Here is a 27,295-nt window from a genome sequence, read left to right as displayed (position 1 = left end):
GAACTATGAACGAAGATAGCAATCTGGACATTGGTTTCACGTTGGCGCCCACAGAAGACACTTGCGTCAAGGAAACCACAACGAGCGATAGTGTAGAATTGGAGACTGGGTTGCTACCAGTGGGAGCCATGGAAAAAGATGCGCCTCCTTCTGCCGTTGTGGAATGCGATACGCGGACTTTTGTCCGAAAAAAGGAACAGGCGACGTCAGACGTATCATCCGGTACTTCTCCTGACAGGTCGCAAACTTCATCTCCTGCTAGATCGCCGAAGAGATCTTCGAAGAAAGGCAAGAAGAGGAGATTGGCACACAAAGCAGCAGAGAGTTTAGCTCCTGCATTGCGGGAAAAGTTAAAACATTTAAGGGATAATGAACGACTACGAGAACAATGCCCAATAGCACGAGTTAACGAGTGTACTGAAGCGGAGATGAGTCGTGCCGATGCAGATGATCTTCAACAACAACCTCGCGCACCGCTTGGCGTATCAGGTTTGCAGACCGGCACTACTATGGATTTAGACCGAACTGTCTCAGGAAAAGGACTTGATTGGGCCGATGCCCAAGAAGATCGCACCGACCACGGAATGGAGATGGACCTGACACATGCTAGTGGCATTTAATTTTTTTTTTTAATGTCTATTTTTCTTTCTGACAGACAGAATGGAATGGTACAGACGTGACTCTGCATGGGGTATACTTCATTAGCCAATTTCTTTTACCTGCACCTTGCCAACGGAACTGACATATAATGTGACCACGATCAATATAAATCGGATTCGCAGTGAAACGAAAGTCGCTTCTTTAAAAGATTTCCTTTACCAGTCGGATACTGATATAGCCCTCCTACATGAATTTAATGTCCACAACTTTTATGTCCCAGGTTTTCAAGAGATTTTAAATATTGCACCGGAAGCCACATGTGGGACTGCGATCCTTGTCAAAGATGGTATTGATGTGAAGGATATCTGTCTGTTAGAAAATGGGAGGGGCATCAGTTGTAAAATTTTTACTACTACTGTTTTAAATGTATATGTCCCCTCTGGTAACAACGCTAGAGATGATAGGGCTAATTTTTTTAAGAACGATATGGTCTATTTACTTAAGGGGAATCCGGCGGAAGCTTTAATCGGTGGTGACTTTAATTGTGTACTTCACAAAAAGGATCAGCGACCAAATTTTAACTTCTCCAGGGAACTGGCGGCTTTGGTGACAAACATGAAGTGGACAGACGTGTGGGAAAGCAAATACCCCACGTTAGTCAAATTTACGTACATCAGTAGTCGCTCGCAAAGCAGAATAGACAGAATATACGTCACAGCAAACCTGGAAAATAAAATCAGTAGTATCGAAGTAATTCCCACTACCTTTTCGGACCATCTCGCAGTGAAATGCAGCATTCGGTTTCAGAAGCAAGGAACGTATTGGGGTCGCCCCTTATGGAAGCTGAATACCCATATGTTGTTCGAGGGTGCCCTATCAAGAACAGTAGCGGAGGTATGGCAGGCTGCTCTACGTATGCGCCATAAATACAGCTCTCGCCTTGCGTGGTGGACCTCATGTGCTAAAAAGAAATTGAGATCATCCCTAATAGCTTACGGGAGGGAGCGAGCGATGTGGTCTCGCAATACCGTTGAATTTTACTATACATGCTTAAGGGAACTATCAGCTCAGCAGATGACTGATGAGGTTTTCATTGAAATAAAGAAGATCAAGGCTCACCTCATAAGTCTCAAGCGACAACAGCTGGAGGGTTTAAAAATTAAATCTCGTGTCCCGACAACGGTGGAGGACGAAAACGCATCGCTGTACCACTTACTCGAACATGAAAGAAATAGAAGACGAGCGTTTATTGCTTGTCTTAGAGTGGGCGATAACCGGGTGCTGACGGAACACTCTGACATTTTAAATGCAGTTTATGGATTTTATCGTACGTTATATACTGATACCCGGTATAATCTAGACTGTGCGAACGATTTGCTACGAACTACAGGTATCGACAACGTTATCAATGACGAGGACAATGTGTCCCTTACCACTGCGATCACATGTGAGGAGGTGTTTGATATACTTAAATATTCGCCTACCCGTAAGTCCCCAGGGCCTGATGGCTTGCCTGTAGAGTTTTATTGTAAATTTTGGCCTCTCATCGGTAATCAATTCACAGAAGTGATAAATGAAGTGTTGCAAGGTGTTACTGTTCCACGCGAGTTCAAAGAAAGCGTAACTGTGCTAATACCAAAGGGAAGGAACGCGACAGTTAAAGATCTCAATCAATTGAGACCAATATGTTTGATGAACTCGGATTATAAAATAATTGCACGTGTCCTGAAGGAAAGACTGAGACCTCTAATGGAGAAGATCATAGGTGACCACCAAACCTGTCTCTCGGGGCGGAATATTTTTAAAACTGTTTGTGAATATAGGGATGTCTCTGCAATTTTTGCAACGTCATCCTCACCAGGAGGCCTTGCCTTTATCGACTTCTCAAAGGCTTTTGACAGGGTCAACCACTTATTTTTGTTCAGAACGTTGACCTATGTGGGTTTTAGTCAACATTTTGTGCAAGTTTTAATTAACATTGTTGAAGGCATCCAAACACAAGTGTCTGTAAATGGGCATTTCACTCCACCCATTGAAATTCGTAACGGCGTCCCGCAGGGAAGTCCTTTGTCAATGCTCCTGTATGTTGTTGCACTGGAGCCTTTACTAAGGAGACTCGATGTCGATCTTGAGGGCATCACGATATCTGGCGTTAACAACGTCACCAATGCATATGCTGATGACGTTGGAGTGGTTATTCGTAGTAACGAAGATTTAGAGAAATTAACTACGAATATTCAGATCTTTTGTGAAGCTACAGGCGCTAGGGTTAACGAGGTGAAAAGTTCGTTTTTAAATCTTAAAGGTCTTCAAGATGTCCGTTTGGAATGGGCACGCTCCGTCGATCGTCACACCGCTCTGGGTGTCACCTTTTACCGATGTCCGCTTCAGACCATGACCTACAATTGGAAGAAAGTACTGGATACAATCAGAGGAGCCACAATACTCAATCAGACCAGACATCTGAACATTAAACAACGAATCAGAATAATTAATTGGTCCATTTTATCAAAAGCTATATATATAGGTCAAATATTGCCAGTTTCGAAACCCATTGCCAAACGTATAATGAGTATCATTTGCCGATTTATATGGACAGGGAATATTTTTAGAGTAGCAGTCGGTACAGTTACGTTACCTTCCGCTGAAGGTGGCCTAGGTTTAACAGATATATGGCGGAAGACTACGGCGTTATATATAAAGAGGACCCTACAAATTATAGAAAAACATCCACATAGTATTACAGCCAGGCTGTATCGACTCCTACAGCCAGAAAATTTACGTCCACCCATAAATATAGGCGGAATTAATTATAAATTGAAATATATTCGCCAGTTCTTTTTAGAGATTAGCTACATGGACAGTATTGTCACGAATCCACAATCAAGGAATTGCAGGAAATTAATGGAACTCTTAACAACGAAAGAACATGTCAACAAAATGGAGTGCAGATATCCCGACAAAGACTGGAAAAGAATTTGGAAAAATATTAGTAATCGTGAACTGTCTTCCGACATTCAGGCAACCTGGTACCGAGTTGTTAATAACGTAGTTTCCACTAACGAAAAGTTGCACTCCATTGGTCTTAGTGACACGATTGTGTGCACCCGATGTGACGCAGTTGACACATTGATCCACCGCTTTCTCTGTGGCGGATACGCCGAAATATGGAGGGGACTCCAACGGCGGGTAGCCTTTATAACCAGAACTGTTAGTACTTAGATCAATGTTGAAAAATTACTCTTCCCCGATGGTGTTTTCTTCCCTGTCCAGAAAACCAATGCTGTGTTGTGGTTGTTTGGCAATTATGTACATTACGTTATATCTGAACACGGCAATGACCGTGTTTTAGAATACGAATTATACGAACGAGCAAAATATTATCAGATATGTACGCGCAGGGACCACAAAAAAACTTTTGGTAACATGTTACACATTCTGTTTCAGAGACAAGGGATTGGATAAACATCTTAATAGCCCTCGTCTACGAAAAATGTAGTCACAGGCCAAACTAGGGGATCGCTGTTGAGGGTGAAGTACGGTGGGGACTTCGTGTGCCCCAGGGCCGCTACGGTAGCCGTGAAGGCCTCGGACAGAACCCCGAAACGGCACTGCGGCTTCACACTTACTGCTGGATGAACCCCATATCTCCAGCAACTACTTTCATCTATGATGATTTTCCAGGATCTCGGTAATATCGGAAGGTGGTTTCGTTGCACACAATGCAGTGGAAGCTTCTTGCACGTGTTCCTCAGTTACAATCTTTCTATTTTTGTTTAATTTTTTTCAGTATGAAGCAAGAGTGACAATTTATTAATTCCCAAGAAGCATTAATTTTTCAATTTTCAGTTCTACGGAGGAGAAGCCTTACATGGCGAAGAAGCCAAACATCATTTCATTTCCCTAACTGTCACAGTAAATTTGAAAAAAAATCAGTCGATATAGCATAGAAGCTCGCCGAAGAAGGCATAAAAGGAGAGCGAATGGATGGGCTGTGTGGGGAGAAGGGAGGCCCAAAAAACAAACAAAAAAAGAAAAAAAAAAAAGTTGGCAGATCGTTCGCTTAGCGTGTGAACGGTCTCGGGTTCAAGCCCCGGCTCCTCCATGTTTTGTGGTCAGTGCATGGTAAGTGTTGGTCGCGGCGAACATAAACGCAAGCAAGAAAATGCAAAACCAGCGTCACAGACTGATATGATGTATACTGTCATAAGGAGAGCAAGATGTAAGTGTGGGGACCGGCTCTTATCGTGGTGTCATCGAGTGCAGATCTGTCTTAGGTATCACGGCTTAACGTCATTGAAGTCTAGAGGTGGACAACACGTTCGTCTTAATCAGAGCGGTGTCTGAACTCTATTTTCGACGTTATGCGTGCCACTTTCATTGTGGCCAACAACGATTCGATACAGAATGCACGAAACCTGAAAGACACCCTCACTGATACATAGAGAGTAGTGTTTGTCTGCGGAATAATGGGAGTGCAAGGGTCTGTGTCGTTGATATGACTGTATGTAGCACTACTAGCAATCGGGGGGGGGTGGGCGTAGCTCAGATGGTAGAACGCTCGCTTAGCGTGCGCGAGGTACTGGGATCGATACCCAGCGCCTCCGGAATTTTTAACACACCTACATGCGCACCTTGCCATGCAAGTGGAATAATTCCCAACCGGCAGAGGTGTGTAGGCAGATACAAGCGAACGATTAGCATCCACAATTGGCGAGCGTGCTTTTATTCGTGCGCAGGAAGCACCCTCCTCCCACACCTACACTTAATTTAGAAACAGTAAAAATGTTCCCATAAGATTCTCAAGCCTACGTCGGAAAGATCTGCCTTGCGCCGATTTCACGTAAATCCCACTGCACGTTCCCATTCTTTGCGTGCAGTCGGCTGCTACTGGTGTTGCTGGTTGTGACTGCTGATAACAGATGCCGTAGCAATCAATTCATGGAGTGAGTTGTATGTTTTGCGATAGTCTGTCTCTGACAAGGAAGCACAGGTGATATAGGTGCGAACACAGGAAGCTTGCAGCCCCTCGCTGCCTGCAGACACAGAGCAGCCACACTAGGAGAGCGGCCTAAGCCGTAGGCGAAATGTGCTCATTCGCTTTGGCGCGACGTCGAACTATAAATAAGGCTGTCACTAGCGTGAGCGTCGTGTAAAGTCGGAAAAGTCATCTGCATGGGTGATTGCCAAGTTTGGGGAGCGATTCGTAGTACGATCAGTGCAATGGAGACGCGGAAACTTGTTTTGTCCCAGTGTTTTGCAGTTGGACGACAAGAGTTTTACACAGTAGCAAAGAGCGAGGCACTGAGTTGGCATGAACAATGGAGAGCACAATGGGGCTCGAGATGTGCTTGTTACCTCAGGTGCAGTGTGATTGTGGACAAGGAGTGAAATGGACCAATTTGTGACCGCCCTTTCAATTTAAGACGTTCAAAACAGACGGAATTTGCATTCGTAATACCAGAGCATCGAAACTACTTGGAACTCTTGTGTATATGAACGTGTCCGCGCCTTTGTATTCTGGTACCTTCGCCGCTACAAACCAACCAACCATCGTGTCCGTGCACATCAGAGTCGCAAAGAATGGAGAATAGCCAGGCTTGGTCGTGTGTGTAGCAGTAGCTCAGTTGGCAGATCGTTCGCTTAGCGTGTGAACGGTCTCGGGTTCAAGCCTCGGCTCCTCCATGTTTTGTGGTCAGTGCATGGTAAGTGTTGGTCGCGGCGAACATAAACGCAAGCAAGAAAAAGCAAAACCAGCGTCACAGACTGATATGATGTATACTGTCATACGGAGAGCAAGATGTAAGTGTGGGGACCGGCTGTTATCGTGGTGTCATCGAGAGCAGATCTGTCTTAGGTATCACGGCTTAACGTCATTGAAGTCTAGAGGTGGACAACACGTTCGTCTTACTCAGAGCGGTGTCTGAACTCTATTTTAGACGTTATGCGTGCCACTTTCATTGTGGCCAACAACGATTCGATACAGAATGCACGAAACCTGAAAGACACCCTCACTGATACATAGAGAGTAGTGTTTGTCTGCGGAATAATGGGAGTGCAAGGGTCTGTGACGTTGATATGACTGTATGTAGCACTACTAGTTATCGGGGAGGTGGGCGTAGCTCAGATGGTAGAGCGCTCGCTTAGCGTGCGGGAGGTACTGGGATCGATACCCAGCGCCTCCAGAATTTTTAACACACCTACATGCGCACCTTGCCATGAAAGTGGAATAATTCCCAACCGGCAGAGGTGTGTAGGCAGATACTAGCGAACGATTAGCATCCACAATTGGCGAGCGTGCTTTTATTCGTGCGCAGGTAGCACCCTCCTCCCACACCTACACTTAATTTAGAAACAGTACAAATGTTCCCATAAGATTCTCAAGCCTACGTCGGAAAGATCTGCCTTGCGCCGATTTCACGTAAATCCCACTGCACGTTCCCATTCTTTGCGTGCAGTCGGCTGCTACTGGTGTTGCTGGTTGTGACTGCTGATAACAGATGCCGTAGCAATCAATTCATTGAGTGAGTTGTATGTTTTGCGATAGTCTGTCTCTGACAAGCAAGCACAGGTGATATAGGTGCGAACACAGGAAGCTTACAGCCCCTCGCTGCCTGCAGACACAGAGCAGCCACACTAGAAGAGCGGCCTAAGCCGTAGGCGAAATGTGCTCATTCGCTTTGGCGCGACGTCGAACTATAAATAAGGCTGTCACTAGCGTGAGCGTCGTGTAGAGTCGGAAAAGTCATCTGCATCGGTGATTGCCAAGTTTGGGGAGCGTTTCGTAGTACGATCAGTGCAATAGGGACGCGGAAACTTGTTGTGTCCCAGTGTTTTGCAGTTGGACGACAAGAGTTTTACACAGTAGCAAAGAGCGAGGCAGTGAGTTGGCATGAACAATGGAGAGCACAATGGGGCTCGAGATGTGCTTGTTACCTCAGGTGCTGTGTGATTGTGGACAAGGAGTGAAATGGACCAATTTGTGACCGCCCTTTCAATTTAAGACGTTCAAAACAGACGGAATTTGCATTCGTAATACCAGAGCATCGAAACTACTTGGAACTCTTGTGTATATGAACGTGTCCGCGCCTTTGTATTCTGGTACCTTCGCCGCTACAAACCAACCAACCATCGTGTCCGTGCACATCAGAGTCGCAAAGAATGGAGAATAGCCAGGCTTGGTCGTGTGTGTAGCTGTAGCTCAGTTGGCAGATCGTTCGCTTAGCGTGTGAACGGTCTCGGGTTCAAGCCCAGGCTCCTCCATGTTTTGTGGTCAGTGCATGGTAAGTGTTGGTCGCGGCGAACATAAACGCAAGCAAGAAAATGCAAAACCAGCGTCACAGACTGATATGATGTATACTGTCATAAGGAGAGCAAGACGTAAGTGTGGGGACCGGCTCTTATCGTGGTGTCATCGAGTGCAGATCTGTCTTAGGTATCACGGCTTAACGTCATTGAAGTCTAGAGGTGGACAACACGTTCGTCTTAATCAGAGCGGTGTCTGAACTCTATTTTCGACGTTATGCGTGCCACATTCATTGTGGCCAACAACGATTCGATACAGAATGCACGAAACCTGAAAGACACCCTCACTGATACATAGAGAGTAGTGTTTGTCTGCGGAATAATGGGAGTGCAAGGGTCTGTGACGTTGATATGACTGTATGTAGCACTACTAGTTATCGGGGGGGTGGGCATAGCTCAGATGGTAGAGCGCTCGCTTAGCGTGCGAGAGGTACTGGGATCGATACCCAGCGCCTCCAGAATTCTTAACACACCTACATGCGCACCTTGCCATGCAAGTGGAATAATTCTCAACCGGCAGAGGTGTGTAGGCAGATACAAGCGAACGATTAGCATCCACAATTGGCGAGCGTGCTTTTATTCGTGCGCAGGTAGCACCCTCCTCCCACACCTACACTTAATTTAGAAACAGTACAAATGTTCCCATAAGATTCTCAAGCCTACGTCGGAAAGATCTGCCTTGCGCCGATTTCACGTAAATCCCACTGCACGTTCCCATTCTTTGCGTGCAGTCGGCTGCTACTGGTGTTGCTGGTTGTGACTGCTGATAACAGATGCCGTAGCAATCAATTCATGGAGTGAGTTGTATGTTTTGCGATAGTCTGTCTCTGACAAGGAAGCACAGGTGATATAGGTGCGAACACAGGAAGCTTGCAGCCCCTCGCTGCCTGCAGACACAGAGCAGCCACACTAGAAGAGCGGCCTAAGCCGTAGGCGAAATGTGCTCATTCGCTTTGGCGCGACGTCGAACTATAAATAAGGCTGTCACTAGCGTGAGCGTCGTGTAAAGTCGGAAAAGTCATCTGCATGGGTGATTGCCAAGTTTGGGGAGCGTTTCGTAGTACGATCAGTGCAATGGGGACGCGGAAACTTGTTGTGTCCCAGTGTTTTGCAGTTGGACGACAAGAGTTTTACACAGTAGCAAAGAGCGAGGCACTGAGTTGGCATGAACAATGGAGAGCACAATGGGGCTCGAGATGTGCTTGTTACCTCAGGTGCTGTGTGATTGTGGACAAGGAGTGAAATGGACCAATTTGTGACCGCCCTTTCAATTTAAGACGTTCAAAACAGACGGAATTTGCATTCGTAATACCAGAGCATCGAAACTACTTGGAACTCTTGTGTATATGAACGTGTCCGCGCCTTTGTATTCTGGTACCTTCGCCGCTACAAACCAACCAACCATCGTGTCCGTGCACATCAGAGTCGCAAAGAATGGAGAATAGCCAGGCTTGGTCGTGTGTGTAGCTGTAGCTCAGTTGGCAGATCGTTCGCTTAGCGTGTGAACGGTCTCGGGTTGAAGCCTCGGCTCCTCCATGTTTTATGGTAAGTGTTGGTCGCGGCGAACATAAACGCAAGCAAGAAAATGCAAAACCAGCGTCACAGACTGATATGATGGATAGTGTCATAAGGAGAGCAAGATGTAAGTGTGGGGACCGGCTGTTATCGTGGTGTCATCGAGTGCAGATCTGTCTTCGGTATCACTGCTTAACGTCATTGAAGTCTAGAGGTGGACAACACGTTCGTCTTAATCAGAGCGGTGTCTAAACTCTATTTTAGACGTTATGCGTGCCACTTTCATTGTGGCCAACAACGATTCGATACAGAATGCACGAAACCTGAAAGACACCCTCACTGATACATAGAGAGTAGTGTTTGTCTGCGGAATAATGGGAGTGCAAGGGTCTGTGACGTTGATATGACTGTATGTAGCACTACTAGTTACCGGGGGGGTGGGCGTAGCTCAGATGGTAGAGCGCTCTCTTAGCGTGCGAGAGGTACTGGGATCGATACCCAGTGCCTCCAGAATTTTTAACACACCTACATGCGTACCTTGCAATGCAAGTGGTATAATTCCCAACCAGCAGAGGTGTGTAGGCACATACAAGCGAACGATCAGCATCCACAATTGGCGAGCGTGCTTTTATTCGTGCGCAGGAAGCACCCTCCTCCCACACCTACACTTAATTTAGAAACAGTACAAATGTTCCCATAAGATTCTCAAGCCTACGTCGGAAAGATCTGCCTTGCGCCGATTTCACGTAAATCCCACTGCACGTTCCCATTCTTTGCGTGCAGTCGGCTGCTACTGGTGTTGCTGGTTGTGACTGCTGATAACAGATGCCGTAGGAATCAATTCATGGAGTGAGTTGTATGTTTTGCGATAGTCTGTCTCTGACAAGGAAGCACAGGTGATATAGGTGCGAACACAGGAAGCTTGCAGCCCCTCGCTGCCTGCAGACACAGAGCAGCCACACTAGAAGAGCGGCCTAAGCCGTAGGCGAAATGTGCTCATTCGCTTTGGCGCGACGTCGAACTATAAATAAGGCTGTCACTAGCGTGAGCGTCGTGTAAAGTCGGAAAAGTCATCTGCATGGGTGATTGCCAAGTTTGGGGAGCGTTTCGTAGTACGATCAGTGCAATGGGGACGCGGAAACTTGTTGTGTCCCAGTGTTTTGCAGTTGGACGACAAGAGTTTTACACAGTAGCAAAGAGCGAGGCACTGAGTTGGCATGAACAATGGAGAGCACAATGGGGCTCGAGATGTGCTTGTTACCTCAGGTGCTGTGTGATTGTGGACAAGGAGTGAAATGGACCAATTTGTGACCGCCCTTTCAATTTAAGACGTTCAAAACAGACGGAATTTGCATTCGTAATACCAGAGCATCGAAACTACTTGGAACTCTTGTGTATATGAACGTGTCCGCGCCTTTGTATTCTGGTACCTTCGCCGCTACAAACCAACCAACCATCGTGTCCGTGCACATCAGAGTCGCAAAGATTGGAGAATAGCCAGGCTTGGTCGTGTGTGTAGCTGTAGCTCAGTTGTCAGATCGTTCGCTTAGCGTGTGAGCGGTCTCGGGTTCAAGCCTCGGCTCCTCCATGTTTTGTGGTCAGTGCATGGTAAGTGTTGGTCGCGGCGAACATAAACGCAAGCAAGAAAATGCAAAACCAGCGTCACAGACTGATATGATGTATACTGTCATAAGGAGAGCAAGATGTAAGTGTGGGGACCGGCATTTATCGTGGTGTCATCGAGTGCAGATCTGTCTTAGGTATCACGGCTTAACGTCATTGAAGTCTAGAGGTGGACAACACGTTCGTCTTAATCAGAGCGGTGTCTGAACTCTATTTTCGACGTTATGCGTGCCACTTTCATTGTGGCCAACAACGATTCGATACAGAATGCACGAAACCTGAAAGACACCCTCACTGATACATAGAGTTTAGTGTTTGTCTGCGGAATAATGGGAGTGCAAGGGTCTGTGACGTTGATATGACTGTATGTAGCACTACTAGTTATCGGGGGGGTGGGCGTAGCTCAGATGGTAGAGAGCTCTCTTAGCGTTCGAGAGGTACTGGGATCGATACCCAGCGCCTCCAGAACTTTTAACACACCTACATGCGCACCTTGCCATGCAAGTGGAATAATTCCCAACCGGCAGAGGTGTGTAGGCACATACAAGCGAACGATTAGCATCCACAATTGGCGAGCGTGCTTTTATTCGTGCGCAGGAAGCACCCTCCTCCCACACCTACACTTAATTTAGAAACAGTACAAATGTTCCCATAAGATTCTCAGGCCTACGTCGGAAAGATCTGCCTTGCGCCGATTTCACGTAAATCCCACTGCACGTTCCCATTCTTTGCCTGCAGTCGGCTGCTACTGGTGTTGCTGGTTGTGACTGCTGATAACAGATGCCGTAGCAATCAATTCATGGAGTGAGTTGTATGTTTTGCGATAGTCTGTCTCTGACAAGGAAGCACAGAAGATATAGGTGCGAACACAGGAAGCTTGCAGCCCCTCGCTGCCTGCAGACACAGAGCAGCCACACTAGAAGAGCGGCCTAAGCCGTAGGCGAAATGTGCTCATTCGCTTTGGCGCGACGTCGAACTATAAATAAGGCTGTCACTAGCGTGAGCGTCGTGTAAAGTCAGAAAAGTCATCTGCATGGGTGATTGCCAAGTTTGGGGAGCGTTTCGTAGTACGATCAGTGCAATGGCGACGCGGAAACTTGTTGTGTCCCAGTGTTTTGCAGTTGGACGACAAGAGTTTTACACAGTAGCAAAGAGCGAGGCACTGAGTTGGCATGAACAATGGAGAGCACAATGGGGCTCGAGATGTGCTTGTTACCTCAGGTGCTGTGTGATTGTGGACAAGGAGTGAAATGGACCAATTTGTGACCGCCCTTTCAATTTAAGACGTTCAAAACAGACGGAATTTGCATTCGTAATAGCAGAGCATCGAAACTTCTTGGAACTCTTGTGTATATGAACGTGTCCGCGCCTTTGTATTCTGGTACCTTCGCCGCTACAAACCAACCAACCATCGTGTCCGTGCACATCAGAGTCGCAAAGAATGGAGAATAGCCAGGCTTGGTCGTGTGTGTAGCTGTAGCTCAGTTGGCAGATCGTTCGCTTAGCGTTTGAACGGTCTCGGGTTCAAGCCCCGGCTCCTCCATGTTTTGTGGTCAGTGCATGGTAAGTGTTGGCCGCGGCGAACATAAACGCAAGCAAGAAAATGCAAAACCAGCGTCACAGTCTGATATGATGTATACTGTCATAAGGAGAGCAAGATGTAAGTGTGGGGACCGGCTGTTATCGTGGTGTCACGGAGTGCAGATCTGTCTTAGGTATCATGGCTTAACGTCATTGAAGTCTAGAGGAGGACAACACGTTCGTCTTAATCAGAGCGGTGTCTGAACTCTATTTTCGACGTTATGCGTGCCACTTTCATTGTGGCCAACTACGATTCGATACAGAATGCACGAAACCTGAAAGACACCCTCACTGATACATAGAGAGTAGTGTTTGTCTGCGGAATAATGGGAGTGCAAGGGTCTGTGACGTTGATATGACTGTATGTAGCACTACTAGTTAACGGGGTGGTGGGCGTAGCTCAGATGGTAGAGCGCTCGCTTAGCGTGCGAGAGGTACTGGGATAGATACCCAGCGCCTCCAGAATTTTTAACACACCTACATGCGCACCTTGCCATGCAAGTGGAATAATTCCCAATTGGCGAGCGCGCTTTTATTCGTGCGCAGGTAGCACCCTCCTCCCACACCTACACTTAATTTAGAAACAGTACAAATGTTCCCATAAGATTCTCAGGCCTACGTCGGAAAGATCTGCCTTGCGCCGATTTCACGTAAATCCCACTGCACGTTCCCATTCTTTGCCTGCAGTCGGCTGCTACAGGTGTTGCTGGTTGTGACTGCTGATAACAGATGCCGTAGCAATCAATTCATGGAGTGAGTTGTATGTTTTGCGATAGTCTGTCTCTGACAAGGAAGCACAGGTGATATAGGTGCGAACACAGGAAGCTTGCAGCCCCTCGCTGCCTGCAGACACAGAGCAGCCACACTAGGAGAGCGGCCTAAGCCGTAGGCTAAATGTGCTCATTCGCTTTGGCGCGACGTCGAACTATAAATAAGGCTGTCACTAGCGTGAGCGTCGTGTAAAGTCGGAAAAGTCATCTGCATGGGTGATTGCCAAGTTTGGGGAGCGATTCGTAGTACGATCAGTGCAATGGAGACGCGGAAACTTGTTGTGTCCCAGTGTTTTGCAGTTGGACGACAAGAGTTTTACACAGTAGCAAAGAGCGAGGCACTGAGTTGGCATGAACAATGGAGAGCACAATGGGGCTCGAGATGTGCTTGTTACCTCAGGTGCTGTGTGATTGTCGACAAGGAGTGAAATGGACCAAATTGTGACCGCCCTTTCAATTTAAGACGTTCAAAACAGACGGAATTTGCATTCGTAATACCAGAGCATCGAAACTACTTGGAACTCTTGTGTATATGAACGTGTCCGCGCCTTTGTATTCTGGTACCTTCGCCGCTACAAACCAACCAACCATCGTGTCCGTGCACATCAGAGTCGCAAAGAATGGAGAATAGCCAGGCTTGGTCGTGTGTGTAGCTGTAGCTCAGTTGACAGATCGTTCGCTTAGCGTGTGAACGGTCTCGGTTTCAAGCCCCGGCTCCTCAATGTTTTGTGGTCAGTACATGGTAAGTGTTGGTCGCGGCGAACATAAACGCACGCAAGAAGTTGCAAAACCAGCGTCACAGACTGATATGATGTATACTGTCATAAGGAAAGCAAGATGTAAGTGTGGGGACCGGCTGTTATCGTGGTGTCATCGAGTGCAGATCTGTCTTAGGTATCACGGCTTAACGTCATTGAAGTCTAGAGAGTGGACAACACGTTCGTCTTACTCAGAGCGGTGTCTGAACTCTATTTTCGACGTTATGCGTGCCACTTTCATTGTGGCCAACTACGATTCGATACAGAATGCACGAAACCTGAAAGACACCCTCACTGATACATAGAGAGTAGTGTTTGTCTGCGGAATAATGGGAGTGCAAGTGCCTGTGACGTTGATATGACTGTATGTAGCACTACTAGTTAAGGGGGTGGTGGGCGTAGCTCAGATGGTAGAGCGCTCGCTTAGCGCGCCTCCAGAATTTTTAACACACCTACATGCGCACCTTGCCATGTAAGTGGAATAATTCCCAACCAGCAGAGGTGTGTAGGCAGATACGAGCGAACGATTAACATCCACAATTGGCGAGCGTGCTTTTATTCGTGCGCAGGAAGCACCCTCCTCCCACACCTACACTTAATTTAGAAACAGTACAAATGTTCCCATAAGATTCTCAGGCCTACGTCGGAAAGATCTGCCTTGCGCCGATTTCACGTAAATCCCACTGCACGTTCCCATTCTTTGCGTGCAGTCGGCTGCTACTGGTGTTGCTGGTTGTGACTGCTGATAACAGATGCCGTAGCAATCAATTCATGGAGTGAGTTGTATGTTTTGCGATAGTCTGTCTCTGACAAGGAAGCACAGGTGATATAGGTGCGAACACAGGAAGCTTGCAGCCCCTCGCTGCCTGCAGACACAGAGCAGCCACACTAGGAGAGCGGCCTAAGCCGTAGGCGAAATGTCCTCATTCGCTTTGGCGCGACGTCGAACTATAAATAAGGCTGTCACTAGCGTGAGCGTTGCGTGAGCGTCGTGTAAAGTCGGAAAAGTCATCTGCATGGGTGATTGCCAAGTTTGGGGAGCGATTCGTAGTACGATCAGTGCAATGGAGACGCGGAAACTTGTTGTGTCCCAGTGTTTTGCAGTTGGACGACAAGAGTTTTACACAGTAGCAAAGAGCGAGGCACTGAGTTGGCATGAACAATGGAGAGCACAATGGGGCTCGAGATGTGCTTGTTACCTCAGGTGCTGTGTGATTGTCGACAAGGAGTGAAATGGACCAATTTGTGACCGCCCTTTCAATTTAAGACGTTCAAAACAGACGGAATTTGCATTCGTAATACCAGAGCATCGAAACTACTTGGAACTCTTGTGTATATGAACGTGTCCGCGCCTTTGTATTCTGGTACCTTCGCCGCTACAAACCAACCAACCATCGTGTCCGTGCACATCAGAGTCGCAAAGAATGGAGAATAGCCAGGCTTGGTCGTGTGTGTAGCTGTAGCTCAGTTGACAGATCGTTCGCTTAGCGTGTGAACGGTCTCGGTTTCAAGCCCCGGCTCCTCAATGTTTTGTGGTCAGTACATGGTAAGTGTTGGTCGCGGCGAACATAAACGCACGCAAGAAGTTGCAAAACCAGCGTCACAGACTGATACGATGTATACTGTCATAAGGAAAGCAAGATGTAAGTGTGGGGACCGGCTGTTATCGTGGTGTCATCGAGTGCAGATCTGTCTTAGGTATCACGGCTTAACGTCATTGAAGTCTAGAGAGTGGACAACACGTTCGTCTTACTCAGAGCGGTGTCTGAACTCTATTTTCGACGTTATGCGTGCCACTTTCATTGTGGCCAACTACGATTCGATAGAGAATGCACGAAACCTGAAAGACACCTCACTGATACATAGAGAGTAGTGTTTGTCTGCGGAATAATGGGAGTGCAAGTGTCTGTGACGTTGATATGACTGTATGTAGGACTACTAGTTAAGGGGGTGGTGGGCGTAGCTCAGATGGTAGAGCGCTCGCTTAGCGTGCGAGAGGTACTGGGATCGATACCCAGCGCCTCCAGAATTTTTAACACACCTACATGCGCACCTTGCCATGCAAGTGGAATAATTCCCAATTGGCGAGCGTGCTTTTATTCGTGCGCAGGAAGCACCCTCCTCCCACACCTACACTTAATTTAGAAACAGTACAAATGTTCCCATAAGATTCTCAAGCCTACGTCGGAAAGATCTGCCTTGCGCCGATTTCACGTAAATCCCACTGCACGTTCCCATTCTTTGCCTGCAGTCGGCTGCTACTGGTGTTGCTGGTTGTGACTGCTGATAACAGATGCCGTAGCAATCAATTCATGGAGTGAGTTGTATGTTTTGCGATAGTCTGTCTCTGACAAGGAAGCACAGGTGATATAGGTGCGAACACAGGAAGCTTGCAGCCCCTCGCTGCCTGCAGACACAGAGCAGCCACACTAGGAGAGCGGCCTAAGCCGTAGGCGAAATGTGCTCAACGCTTGGGCGCGACGTCGAACTATAAATAAGGCTGTCACTAGCGTGAGCGTCGTGTAAAGTCGGAAAAGTCATCTGCATGGGTGATTGCCAAGTTTGGGGAGCGATTCGTAGTACGATCAGTGCAATGGAGACGCGGAAACTTGTTGTGTCCCAGTGTTTTGCAGTTGGACGACAAGAGTTTTACACAGTAGCAAAGAGCGAGGCACTGAGTTGGCATGAACAATGGAGAGCACAATGGGGCTCGAGATGTGCTTGTTACCTCAGGTGCTGTGTGATTGTCGACAAGGAGTGAAATGGACCAATTTGTGACCGCCCTTTCAATTTAAGACGTTCAAAACAGACGGAATTTGCATTCGTAATACCAGAGCATCGAAACTACTTGGAACTCTTGTGTATATGAACGTGTCCGCGCCTTTGTATTCTGGTACCTTCGCCGCTACAAACCAACCAACCATCGTGTCCGTGCACATCAGAGTCGCAAAGAATGGAGAATAGCCAGGCTTGGTCGTGTGTGTAGCTGTAGCTCAGTTGACAGATCGTTCGCTTAGCGTGTGAACGGTCTCGGGTTCAAGCCCCAAATCCTCCATGTTTTGTGGTCAGTACATGGTAAGTGTTGGTCGCGGCGAACATAAACGCACGCAAGAAGTTGCAAAACCAGCGTCACAGACTGATATGATGTATACTGTCATAAGGAGAGCAAGATGTAAGTGTGGGGTCCGGCTGTTATCGTGGTGTCATCGAGTGCAGATCTGTCTTAGGTATCACGGCTTAACGTCATTGAAGTCTAGAGAGTGGACAACACGTTCGTCTTACCAGAGCGGTGTCTGAACTCTATTTTCGACGTTATGCGTGCCACTTTCATTGTGGCCAACTACGATTCGATACAGAATGCACGAAACCTGAAAGACACCCTCACTGATACATAGAGAGTAGTGTTTGTCTGCGGAATAATGGGAGTGCAAGGGTCTGTGACGTTGATATGACTGTATGTAGCACTACTAGTCAGCGGGGTGGTGGGCGTAGCTCAGATGGTAGAGCGCTCGCTTAGCGTGCGAGAGGTACTGTGATCGATACCCAGCGCCTCCAGAATTTTTAACACACCTACATGCGCACCTTGCCATGCAAGTGGAATAATTCCCAACCAGCAGAGGTAGGCAGATACGAGCGAACGATTAACATCCACAATTGGCGAGCGTGCTTTTATTCGTGCGCAGGAAGCACCCTCCTCCCACACCTACACTTAATTTAGAAACAGTACAAATGTTCCCATAAGATTCTCAGGCCTACGTCGGAAAGATCTGCCTTGCGCCGATTTCACGTAAATCCCACTGCACGTTCCCATTCTTTGCCTGCAGTCGGCTGCTACTGGTGTTGCTGGTTGTGACTGCTGATAACAGATGCCGTAGCAATCAATTCATGGAGTGAGTTGTATGTTTTGCGATAGTCTGTCTCTGACAAGGAAGCACAGGTGATATAGGTGCGAACACAGGAAGCTTGCAGCCCCTCGCTGCCTGCAGACACAGAGCAGCCACACTAGGAGAGCGGCCTAAGCCGTAGGCGAAATGTGCTCATTCGCTTTGGCGCGACGTCGAACTATAAATAAGGCTGTCACTAGCGTGAGCGTCGTGTAAAGTCGGAAAAGTCATCTGCATGGGTGATTGCCAAGTTTGGGGAGCGATTCGTAGTACGATCAGTGCAATGGAGACGCGGAAACTTGTTGTGTCCCAGTGTTTTGCAGTTGGACGACAAGAGTTTTACACAGTAGCAAAGAGCGAGGCAATGAGTTGGCATGAACAATGGAGAGCACAATGGGGCTCGAGATGTGCTTGTTACCTCAGGTGCTGTGTGATTGTGGACAAGGAGTGAAATGGACCAATTTGTGACCGCCCTTTCAATTTAAGACGTTCAAAACAGACGGAATTTGCATTCGTAATACCAGAGCATCGAAACTACTTGGAACTCTTGTGTATATGAACGTGTCCGCGCCTTTGTATTCTGGTACCTTCGCCGCTACAAACCAACCAACCATCGTGTCCGTGCACATCAGAGTCGCAAAGAATGGAGAATAGCCAGGCTTGGTCGTGTGTGTAGCTGTAGCTCAGTTGACAGATCATTCGCTTAGCGTGTGAACGGTCTCGGGTTCAAGCCCCGGCTCGTCCATGTTTTGTGGTCAGTACATGGTAAGTGTTGGTCGCGGCGAACATAAACGCACGCAAGAAGTTGCAAAACCAGCATCACAGACTGATATGATGTATACTGTCATAAGGAAAGCAAGATGTAAGTGTGGGGACCGGCTGTTATCGTGGTGTCATCGAGTGCAGATCTGTCTTAGGTATCACGGCTTAACGTCATTGAAGTCTAGAGAGTGGACAACACGTTCGTCTTACTCAGAGCGGTGTCTGAACTCTATTTTCGACGTTATGCGTGCCACTTTCATTGTGGCCAACTACGATTCGATACAGAATGCACGAAACCTGAAAGACACCCTCACTGATACATAGAGAGTAGTGTTTGTCTCCGGAATAATGGGAGTGCAAGGGTCTGTGACGTTGATATGACTGTATGTAGCACTACTAGTTAAGGGGGTGGTGGGCGTAGCTCAGATGGTAGAGCGCTCGCTTAGCGCGCCTCCAGAATTTTTAACACACCTACATGCGCACCTTGCCATGTAAGTGGAATAATTCCCAACCAGCAGAGGTGTGTAGGCAGATACGAGCGAACGATTAACATCCACAATTGGCGAGCGTGCTTTTATTCGTGCGCAGGAAGCACCCTCCTCCCACACCTACACTTAATTTAGAAACAGTACAAATGTTCCCATAAGATTCTCAGGCCTACGTCGGAAAGATCTGCCTTGCGCCGATTTCACGTAAATCCCACTGCACGTTCCCATTCTTTGCGTGCAGTCGGCTGCTACTGGTGTTGCTGGTTGTGACTGCTGATAACAGATGCCGTAGCAATCAATTCATGGAGTGAGTTGTATGTTTTGCGATAGTCTGTCTCTGACAAGGAAGCACAGGTGATATAGGTGCGAACACAGGAAGCTTGCAGCCCCTCGCTGCCTGCAGACACAGAGCAGCCACACTAGGAGAGCGGCCTAAGCTGTAGGCGAAATGTCCTCATTCGCTTTGGCGCGACGTCGAACTATAAATAAGGCTGTCACTAGCGTGAGCGTTGCGTGAGCGTCGTGTAAAGTCGGAAAAGTCATCTGCATGGGTGATTGCCAAGTTTGGGGAGCGATTCGTAGTACGATCAGTGCAATGGAGACGCGGAAACTTGTTGTGTCCCAGTGTTTTGCAGTTGGACGACAAGAGTTTTACACAGTAGCAAAGAGCGAGGCACTGAGTTGGCATGAACAATGGAGAGCACAATGGGGCTCGAGATGTGCTTGTTACCTCAGGTGCTGTGTGATTGTCGACAAGGAGTGAAATGGACCAATTTGTGACCGCCCTTTCAATTTAAGACGTTCAAAACAGACGGAATTTGCATTCGTAATACCAGAGCATCGAAACTACTTGGAACTCTTGTGTATATGAACGTGTCCGCGCCTTTGTATTCTGGTACCTTCGCCGCTACAAACCAACCAACCATCGTGTCCGTGCACATCAGAGTCGCAAAGAATGGAGAATAGCCAGGCTTGGTCGTGTGTGTAGCTGTAGCTCAGTTGACAGATCGTTCGCTTAGCGTGTGAACGGTCTCGGTTTCAAGCCCCGGCTCCTCAATGTTTTGTGGTCAGTACATGGTAAGTGTTGGTCGCGGCGAACATAAACGCACGCAAGAAGTTGCAAAACCAGCGTCACAGACTGATACGATGTATACTGTCATAAGGAAAGCAAGATGTAAGTGTGGGGACCGGCTGTTATCGTGGTGTCATCGAGTGCAGATCTGTCTTAGGTATCACGGCTTAACGTCATTGAAGTCTAGAGAGTGGACAACACGTTCGTCTTACTCAGAGCGGTGTCTGAACTCTATTTTCGACGTTATGCGTGCCACTTTCATTGTGGCCAACTACGATTCGATAGAGAATGCACGAAACCTGAAAGACACCTCACTGATACATAGAGAGTAGTGTTTGTCTGCGGAATAATGGGAGTGCAAGTGTCTGTGACGTTGATATGACTGTATGTAGGACTACTAGTTAAGGGGGTGGTGGGCGTAGCTCAGATGGTAGAGCGCTCGCTTAGCGTGCGAGAGGTACTGGGATCGATACCCAGCGCCTCCAGAATTTTTAACACACCTACATGCGCACCTTGCCATGCAAGTGGAATAATTCCCAATTGGCGAGCGTGCTTTTATTCGTGCGCAGGAAGCACCCTCCTCCCACACCTACACTTAATTTAGAAACAGTACAAATGTTCCCATAAGATTCTCAAGCCTACGTCGGAAAGATCTGCCTTGCGCCGATTTCACGTAAATCCCACTGCACGTTCCCATTCTTTGCCTGCAGTCGGCTGCTACTGGTGTTGCTGGTTGTGACTGCTGATAACAGATGCCGTAGCAATCAATTCATGGAGTGAGTTGTATGTTTTGCGATAGTCTGTCTCTGACAAGGAAGCACAGGTGATATAGGTGCGAACACAGGAAGCTTGCAGCCCCTCGCTGCCTGCAGACACAGAGCAGCCACACTAGGAGAGCGGCCTAAGCCGTAGGCGAAATGTGCTCAACGCTTGGGCGCGACGTCGAACTATAAATAAGGCTGTCACTAGCGTGAGCGTCGTGTAAAGTCGGAAAAGTCATCTGCATGGGTGATTGCCAAGTTTGGGGAGCGATTCGTAGTACGATCAGTGCAATGGAGACGCGGAAACTTGTTGTGTCCCAGTGTTTTGCAGTTGGACGACAAGAGTTTTACACAGTAGCAAAGAGCGAGGCACTGAGTTGGCATGAACAATGGAGAGCACAATGGGGCTCGAGATGTGCTTGTTACCTCAGGTGCTGTGTGATTGTCGACAAGGAGTGAAATGGACCAATTTGTGACCGCCCTTTCAATTTAAGACGTTCAAAACAGACGGAATTTGCATTCGTAATACCAGAGCATCGAAACTACTTGGAACTCTTGTGTATATGAACGTGTCCGCGCCTTTGTATTCTGGTACCTTCGCCGCTACAAACCAACCAACCATCGTGTCCGTGCACATCAGAGTCGCAAAGAATGGAGAATAGCCAGGCTTGGTCGTGTGTGTAGCTGTAGCTCAGTTGACAGATCGTTCGCTTAGCGTGTGAACGGTCTCGGGTTCAAGCCCCAAATCCTCCATGTTTTGTGGTCAGTACATGGTAAGTGTTGGTCGCGGCGAACATAAACGCACGCAAGAAGTTGCAAAACCAGCGTCACAGACTGATATGATGTATACTGTCATAAGGAGAGCAAGATGTAAGTGTGGGGTCCGGCTGTTATCGTGGTGTCATCGAGTGCAGATCTGTCTTAGGTATCACGGCTTAACGTCATTGAAGTCTAGAGAGTGGACAACACGTTCGTCTTACCAGAGCGGTGTCTGAACTCTATTTTCGACGTTATGCGTGCCACTTTCATTGTGGCCAACTACGATTCGATACAGAATGCACGAAACCTGAAAGACACCCTCACTGATACATAGAGAGTAGTGTTTGTCTGCGGAATAATGGGAGTGCAAGGGTCTGTGACGTTGATATGACTGTATGTAGCACTACTAGTCAGCGGGGTGGTGGGCGTAGCTCAGATGGTAGAGCGCTCGCTTAGCGTGCGAGAGGTACTGTGATCGATACCCAGCGCCTCCAGAATTTTTAACACACCTACATGCGCACCTTGCCATGCAAGTGGAATAATTCCCAACCAGCAGAGGTGTGTAGGCAGATACGAGCGAACGATTAACATCCACAATTGGCGAGCGTGCTTTTATTCGTGCGCAGGAAGCACCCTCCTCCCACACCTACACTTAATTTAGAAACAGTACAAATGTTCCCATAAGATTCTCAGGCCTACGTCGGAAAGATCTGCCTTGCGCCGATTTCACGTAAATCCCACTGCACGTTCCCATTCTTTGCCTGCAGTCGGCTGCTACTGGTGTTGCTGGTTGTGACTGCTGATAACAGATGCCGTAGCAATCAATTCATGGAGTGAGTTGTATGTTTTGCGATAGTCTGTCTCTGACAAGGAAGCACAGGTGATATAGGTGCGAACACAGGAAGCTTGCAGCCCCTCGCTGCCTGCAGACACAGAGCAGCCACACTAGGAGAGCGGCCTAAGCCGTAGGCGAAATGTGCTCATTCGCTTTGGCGCGACGTCGAACTATAAATAAGGCTGTCACTAGCGTGAGCGTCGTGTAAAGTCGGAAAAGTCATCTGCATGGGTGATTGCCAAGTTTGGGGAGCGATTCGTAGTACGATCAGTGCAATGGAGACGCGGAAACTTGTTGTGTCCCAGTGTTTTGCAGTTGGACGACAAGAGTTTTACACAGTAGCAAAGAGCGAGGCAATGAGTTGGCATGAACAATGGAGAGCACAATGGGGCTCGAGATGTGCTTGTTACCTCAGGTGCTGTGTGATTGTGGACAAGGAGTGAAATGGACCAATTTGTGACCGCCCTTTCAATTTAAGACGTTCAAAACAGACGGAATTTGCATTCGTAATACCAGAGCATCGAAACTACTTGGAACTCTTGTGTATATGAACGTGTCCGCGCCTTTGTATTCTGGTACCTTCGCCGCTACAAACCAACCAACCATCGTGTCCGTGCACATCAGAGTCGCAAAGAATGGAGAATAGCCAGGCTTGGTCGTGTGTGTAGCTGTAGCTCAGTTGACAGATCATTCGCTTAGCGTGTGAACGGTCTCGGGTTCAAGCCCCGGCTCCTCCATGTTTTGTGGTCAGTACATGGTAAGTGTTGGTCGCGGCGAACATAAACGCACGCAAGAAGTTGCAAAACCAGCATCACAGACTGATATGATGTATACTGTCATAAGGAAAGCAAGATGTAAGTGTGGGGACCGGCTGTTATCGTGGTGTCATCGAGTGCAGATCTGTCTTAGGTATCACGGCTTAACGTCATTGAAGTCTAGAGAGTGGACAACACGTTCGTCTTACTCAGAGCGGTGTCTGAACTCTATTTTCGACGTTATGCGTGCCACTTTCATTGTGGCCAACTACGATTCGATACAGAATGCACGAAACCTGAAAGACACCCTCACTGATACATAGAGAGTAGTGTTTGTCTCCGGAATAATGGGAGTGCAAGGGTCTGTGACGTTGATATGACTGTATGTAGCACTACTAGTTAACGGGGGGATGGGCGTAGCTCAGATGGTAGAGCGCTCGCTTAGCGTGCGAGAGGTACTGGGATCGATACCCAGCGCCTCCAGAATTTTTAACACACCTACATGCGCACCTTGCCATGCAAGTGGAATAATTCCCAATTGGCGAGCGTGCTTTTATTCGTACGCAGGAAGCACCCTCCTCCCACACCTACACTTAATTTAGAAACAGTACAAATGTTCCCATAAGATTCTCAGGCCTACGTCGAAAAGATCTGCCTTGCGCCTATTTCACGTAAATCCCACTGCACGTTCCCATTCTTTGCCTGCAGTCGGCTGCTACTGGTGTTGCTGGTTGTGACTGCTGATAACAGATGCCGTAGCAATCAATTCATGGAGTGAGTTGTATGTTTTGCGATAGTCTGTCTCTGACAAGGAAGCACAGGTGATATAGGTGCGAACACAGGAAGCTTGCAGCCCCTCGCTGCCTGCAGACACAGAGCAGCCACACTATAAGAGCGGCCTAAGCAGTAGGCGAAATGTGCTCATTCGCTTTGGCGCGACGTCGAACTATAAATAAGGCTGTCACTAGCGTGAGCGTCGTGTAAAGTCGGAAAAGTCATCTGCATGGGTGATTGCCAAGTTTGGGGAGCGATTCGTAGTACGATCAGTGCAATGGAGACGCGGAAACTTGTTGTGTCCCAGTGTTTTGCAGTTGGACGACAAGAGTTTTACACAGTAGCAAAGAGCGAGGCACTGACTTGGCATGAACAATGGAGAGCACAATGGGGCTCGAGATGTGCTTGTTACCTCAGGTGCTGTGTGATTGTGGACAAGGAGTGAAATGGACCAATTTGTGACCGCCCTTTCAATTTAAGACGTTCAAAACAGACGGAATTTGCATTCGTAATACCAGAGCATCGAAACTACTTGGAACTCTTGTGTATATGAACGTGTCCGCGCCTTTGTATTCTGGTACCTTCGCCGCTACAAACCAACCAACCATCGTGTCCGTGCACATCAGAGTCGCAAAGAATGGAGAATAGCCAGGCTTGCTCGTGTGTGTAGCTGTAGCTCAGTTGACAGATCGTTCGCTTAGCGTGTGAGCGGTCTCGGGTTCAAGCCCCGGCTCCTCCATGTTTTGTGGTCAGTACATGGTAAGTGTTGGTCGCGGCGAACATAAACGCACGCAAGAAGTTGCAAAACCAGCGTCACAGACTGATATGATGTATACTGTCATAAGGAGAGCAAGATGTAAGTGTGGGGACCGGCTGTTATCGTGGTGTCATCGAGTGCAGATCTGTCTTAGGTATCACGGCTTAACGTCATTGAAGTCTAGAGAGTGGACAACACGTTCGTCTTACTCAGAGCGGTGTCTGAACTCTATTTTCGACGTTATGCGTGCCACTTTCATTGTGGCCAACTACGATTCGATACAGAATGCACGAAACCTGAAAGACACCCTCACTGATACATAGAGAGTAGTGTTTGTCTGCGGAATAATGGGAGTGCAAGGGTCTGTGACGTTGATATGACTGTATGTAGCACTACTAGTTAACGGGGGGATGGGCGTAGCTCAGATGGTAGAGCGCTCGCTTAGCGTGCGAGAGGTACTGGGATCGATACCCAGCGCCTCCAGAATTTTTAACACACCTACATGCGCACCTTGCCATGCAAGTGGAATAATTCCCAATTGGCGAGCGTGCTTTTATTCGTGCGCAGGAAGCACCCTCCTCCCACACCTACACTTAATTTAGAAACAGTACAAATGTTCCCATAAGATTCTCAGGCCTACGTCGGAAAGATCTGCCTTGCGCCGATTTCACGTAAATCCCACTGCACGTTCCCATTCTTTGCCTGCAGTCGGCTGCTACTGGTGTTGCTGGTTGTGACTGCTGATAACAGATGCCGTAGCAATCAATTCATGGAGTGAGTTGTATGTTTTGCGATAGTCTGTCTCTGACAAGGAAGCACAGGTGATATAGGTGCGAACACAGGAAGCTTGCAGCCCCTCGCTGCCTGCAGACACAGAGCAGCCACACTAGAAAAGCGGCCTAAGCCGTAGGCGAAATGTGCTCATTCGCTTTGGCGCGACGTCGAACTATAAATAAGGCTGTCACTAGCGTGAGCGTCGTGTAAAGTCGGAAAAGTCATCTGCATGGGTGATTCGTAGTACGATCAGAGCAATGGAGACGCGGAAACTTGTTGTGTCCCAGTGTTTTGCAGTTGGACGACAAGAGTTTTACACAGTAGCAAAGAGCGAGGCACTGAGTTGGCATGAACAATGGAGAGCACAATGGGGCTCGAGATGTGCTTGTTACCTCAGGTGCTGTGTGATTGTCGACAAGGAGTGAAATGGACCAATTTGTGACCGACCTTTCAATTTAAGACGTTCAAAACAGACGGAATTTGCATTCGTAATACCAGAGCATCGAAACTACTTGGAACTCCTGTGTATATGAACGTGTCCGCGCCTTTGTATTCTGGTACCTTCGCCGCTACAAACCAACCAACCATCGTGTCCGTGCACATCAGAGTCGCAAAGAATGGAGAATAGCCAGGCTTGGTCGTGTGTGTAGCTGTAGCTCAGTTGACAGATCGTTCGCTTAGCGTGTGAACGGTCTCGGGTTCAAGCCCCGGCTCCTCCATGTTTTGTGGTCAGTACATGGTAAGTGTTGGTCGCGGCGAACATAAACGCACGCAAGAAGTTGCAAAACCAGCGTCACAGACTGATATGATGTATACTGTCATAAGGAAAGCAAGATGTAAGTGTGGGGACCGGCTGTTATCGTGGTGTCATCGAGTGCAGATCTGTCTTAGGTATCACGGCTTAACGTCATTGAAGTCTAGAGAGTGGACAACACGTTCGTCTTACTCAGAGCGGTGTCTGAACTCTATTTTCGACGTTATGCGTGCCACTTTCATTGTGGCCAACTACGATTCGATACAGAATGCACGAAACCTGAAAGACACCCTCACTGATACATAGAGAGTAGTGTTTGTCTGCGGAATAATGGGAGTGCAAGGGTCTGTGACGTTGATATGACTGTATGTAGCACTACTAGTTGACGGGGTGGTGGGCGTAGCTCAGATGGTAGAGCGCTCGCTTAGCGTGCGAGAGGTACTGGGATCGATACCCAGCGCCTCCAGAATTTTTAACACACCTACATGCGCACCTTGCCATGCAAGTGGAATAATTCCCAACCAGCAGAGGTGTGTAGGCAGATACGAGCGAACGATTAACATCCACAATTGGCGAGCGTGCTTTTATTCGTGCGCAGGAAGCACCCTCCTCCCACACCTACACTTAATTTAGAAACAGTACAAATGTTCCCATAAGATTCTCAGGCCTACGTCGGAAAGATCTGCCTTGCGCCGATTTCACGTAAATCCCACTGCACGTTCCCATTCTTTGCGTGCAGTCGGCTGCTACTGGTGTTGCTGGTTGTGA

The 27,295-nt window shown here is 47.9% G+C and overlaps 5 non-coding genes across 5 annotated transcripts; all 5 read left to right on the top strand.

Annotated features, from left to right (window-relative positions):
• The first annotated feature begins 16,104 nt into the window (after positions 1–16,104).
• Positions 16,105–16,178, top strand: Trnaa-agc (transfer RNA alanine (anticodon AGC)). Its single transcript has one exon. It is a non-coding gene; the product is annotated as a tRNA-Ala (tRNA).
• A 4,591-nt stretch (positions 16,179–20,769) lies between these two features.
• Positions 20,770–20,843, top strand: Trnaa-agc (transfer RNA alanine (anticodon AGC)). Its single transcript has one exon. It is a non-coding gene; the product is annotated as a tRNA-Ala (tRNA).
• Positions 20,844–23,876: 3,033 nt separating this feature from the next.
• Positions 23,877–23,951, top strand: Trnaa-agc (transfer RNA alanine (anticodon AGC)). Its single transcript has one exon. It is a non-coding gene; the product is annotated as a tRNA-Ala (tRNA).
• Positions 23,952–25,407: 1,456 nt separating this feature from the next.
• On the top strand, positions 25,408–25,482 carry Trnaa-agc (transfer RNA alanine (anticodon AGC)). Its single transcript has one exon. It is a non-coding gene; the product is annotated as a tRNA-Ala (tRNA).
• A 1,437-nt stretch (positions 25,483–26,919) lies between these two features.
• Trnaa-agc (transfer RNA alanine (anticodon AGC)) lies at positions 26,920–26,993 on the top strand. The gene has a single exon. It is a non-coding gene; the product is annotated as a tRNA-Ala (tRNA).
• The last annotated feature ends 302 nt before the right edge of the window (positions 26,994–27,295 follow it).

The sequence above is a fragment of the Schistocerca gregaria genome, unplaced genomic scaffold, assembly GCF_023897955.1.
Source record: "Schistocerca gregaria isolate iqSchGreg1 unplaced genomic scaffold, iqSchGreg1.2 ptg000180l, whole genome shotgun sequence".
NCBI classification, from domain to species: Eukaryota; Metazoa; Arthropoda; class Insecta; order Orthoptera; family Acrididae; genus Schistocerca; species Schistocerca gregaria.
This window is presented reverse-complemented; position numbering and strand designations above follow the sequence as displayed.